Genomic DNA, 3621 nt, shown 5'->3' on the forward strand with positions numbered 1-3621 from the left:
AGAGATAACTATGGGGAGGAAGTGGGAGGGGAGCTGTTGCATTGTGGTAAACTGTGGTCAATGTCATGAGACAAAGTATATGTAAACTGCTGTATGGAAAGTGAATTTACTCTGTAAATCTTCACCCAAATCACAATAATTAAAAAAAATTAATAAAAAGGAACAAAGGGTCATTTTTAAATTTATTATTTTTTTAATGTTTGCTCTTAAAACGTCAGAATTTGTTGAATTGGGGAGTTTGAGTATAGATTGTTCATTCATAATGTAATCATAGAATTAATTTATTGTTTCAGAAAAGTAACATGATTTCTGTTAAAACTGCAATAAATCAATCATTCAATCATGGGATTCTGAAGGCATGTGATTGGGTCTACAGAATATGCACCAAAGAGCATTATTTGCATCTAACTGAAGGTCCAGTTTTGCTTCCTGACCAATGTACCTCATGCTCAGCCATCACCTGTCTGTCAGTGGAGGCTGTGTGTTGCTATCAGGGCTTGGAACCAGCTCATTTAGGTTCAACCCCCAACTGAGAATTTGCATTTCCATCCCAGATACACTGAGTCAGAATCTATAGTTCAACAAGGTCTCCAGGTGATTGTTACATATATGGTTCTTATGTGATTTTTATGTATATGAATCTTATGTGTAAGAATCACCTGGGATCTTGTTAAAGTGTAGATTCCAGCTCAGTGCATCTGGAGTGGAAAGGCAAATTCTCAGCAGGGGGTTGAACCAGACTGAATCAGTTTGAAGCCTGGTTGCTATGTAGCTGTTCAGGATTCATCAGAGTTTCTACACTAAGAAAGATAAGCAGGAAAGGTCTGGTGGTCTACTTCAGAAAACCAGCCAATGAAAACCCCATGGATCACAATGGTCCAATCCACAAATGGTCCTGGGAATGGAGCTGGACCGGAAAGCATTTCATATCATTGTGCCTGCAGTCACTCCTACAGCTAATGACAATACCAAGAGACTAAATTATTATTTTTTTTTAACCAGTGAATTGTTCCATTTGTACCAAAGAATGTTAAATCATAAAAACCAATAGATGTACAGTTTACTTCCTGAAACACAGGGATGAATAACAAATACTTGCACAATGAAAGGTGTCTGCCCTGTATGTTTCTGTGTGTGCCTCCATGATTATGCATAGCTTTTATTACTTGCACACAAGATTTTCATGTGCACACTTGTGCACACACCCAACATTATATAAGCATCGGTGTTATTTTATACAGGTCTGAATGCACTGTATGTTCAACATTGAGATATTTAATAAATATTAAATAATGATAAGAATGACAGTGAAGACTAAGATGGGATAAAAAAACAAAAAAGAGGAGGAGAAATGGGTGCAAATATCACAAATAAACCGAGATCAAATTGTCACCAACTGAGCAAAACAAGTGTTCCAGGCATTGAGGAAAGTCCCACAGAGAGATTAAAACACAAACAATGGAACTAGTCACAAACCAAGACACAGAAAACTGAGCAGAGCGAGAGGTAAAGGAGAAGAAAAGGAAGCTTATCAGCTGTCATAATACGTCTATTCACCACGGTTCTGTCTTTATGCTGTATCATGCAGTATTAAATAGGAAAACTGAGGTTAACTTAATATTATGAATGTCATTTTTAGAAGCTATTAGAGCTCTATTTCCTGATTTTTAAAGATGTAAAGCTGTTGACCTTTATACCTTAATTTGCTAGTCATGATTTTAGCTGGTTTTTTGTTTGTTTGTTTTTAAGAAGGAAGAGGAAATATAAGCGACACATACAACTTTTGTACTTTCTCTTACTGACTGGACATGAAATTCCATGGCTTTTTTTTGGAACATGTCTTCTGCATTTAACCCATGAGGGATTTTCAAACTACTACTTGTTTGAGACAAAGCTTTCCAAACAAAGTTATGAAAGACTATCTGGCTGTGGACTAGTGATACTCAAATTCTGGAAAATTTTAAGCATTTCTAGGTAATTGTAATGGTATATTTTTACTTTTCCTTCAATTTTATAGCCAAAATAACCTTAAACTGACTATGAATGGCTTCAGGATAAGAACTTTTTAAACTTTTCTTTTCTAACTTTAGTCATTTCCCATTATTTGTTATTTCTTATTACCTCACTTTTCCTGTCTCTGCTGTTAATAATCATGCTATTTATGTTGTATACCCAAACACTCAACCATTGACTCTGTTTTCTCAGGCTGTCAGGATTATAATCAATTTTAAAAAAAGATTCCAATAAATGTGTTACAGTAAAGACATTAATTTGAATATTATTGTTAAACATGCTCTTAGGACCCATTTCAGTTCATCTCCACATCTAAAGAAAACAGCAGAAAATGTCACTAACCGATTTCTGACCACTAGGTGGGGAAACACTACAGTGTAAAATGCAGCATAAGTTTGCCTCAGTTTTGTTACTTTTGCAGCTATTTATTACTTCTGATTTTCACCACTTGACTCCAATCTTTTATACTCTTAAGATATCATGAACCGAATGATGTAATTACAAGTTACTATTGGGGACAACCTCATAAGAAGGCAGAACCGGTTGCAGGTAATAAAGGACACTCTATCTCCTGAAATTCTTCCCTTCAACAACACAGAGACTCCACACCCAGGGCTCTGGTGGTATACTGCTGAAGACATTTGACTGCTAACCAGAAGGCTGACAGTTCAAACCCACCAGCCACTCCTTGGGAGGAATATTGGGCTATCTACTTCTGTAGAGATACAAACGCAAGGAGGATTCGCTATTGACAACAGTGAGTGTTTTTGGTTTGCATCCTAGGGAGACCTGTAAATCTTATCAGTCATTTCAAGTACCTGTGTGGTACAAATGGTTAAGCGCTTGTCTATTAACTGAAATGTTGGCAGTTCTAGTCCATCCAAAGACCAGTTATAAGGATGGTCTGGTGATGTACTTCTGAAAAATCACCTATTGAAAACCCTATAGAGCTCAGGCCTACTTTGACACACATGGTTCACCAAGAATTGGAATCAAATTTACCACAACTGGTTATCAGTCACATATTCCTTTGGAAAACCAGTCTTTCGTCCCAGTTGCTCTAGTGCTTGGTTCTAGAAATTCTTCCCTTTCTCCACTATCATAAATTTCCCTCTTATCCTGCCAGCATATAAACATGCTGTTATTTCTTCTATCATAAAAAAAAAGTCCTCTAGATTCTACTTCTCCCACCCATTTATTTGCTTCTCATTTCTCTTTTGAAAAGTTGCCTGTACCCATTCTTTTCAGTTCCTCTCCTTTCACTCCTTTAAAACTATTCCAATGAGGTTTTCATCCTAACCACTTCATGAAAATTCCATCCAAACTGACCTCTGTTGTTGTTGTTGTTGTTAAGTGCCGTCGAGTCGTTTCCGACTCATAGTGACCCCATGCACAGCAGAATGAAACACTGCCCGATCCCGCCCCAGCTCCACAATCCCTGCTATACTTGAGCCCATCATCGCAGCCACCGTATCAATCCATCTCCTTGAAGGCCTCCCCCTCCTTCATCAACCCTCCACCCTACCAAGCATGACATCCTTCTCCAGGGAATGGTCCCTTCTTACAACATGGCCAAAATAGGTGAGACGAAGTCTGGCCATTCTTGCT

At 37.8% G+C, this 3621-nt stretch overlaps 1 protein-coding gene across 1 annotated transcript in view; it reads right to left on the reverse strand.

Annotated features, from left to right (window-relative positions):
* The window catches only part of FYB1 (FYN binding protein 1), a 169674-nt gene that overhangs the window by 73846 nt on the left and 92207 nt on the right, over nt 1-3621 (reverse strand). The window lies entirely within an intron of this gene.

This window comes from Orycteropus afer, unplaced genomic scaffold (assembly GCF_000298275.1).
Source record: "Orycteropus afer afer isolate SDZICR_OR568_19922 unplaced genomic scaffold, OryAfe1.0 scaffold00300, whole genome shotgun sequence".
Lineage (NCBI taxonomy): Eukaryota > Metazoa > Chordata > Mammalia > Tubulidentata > Orycteropodidae > Orycteropus > Orycteropus afer.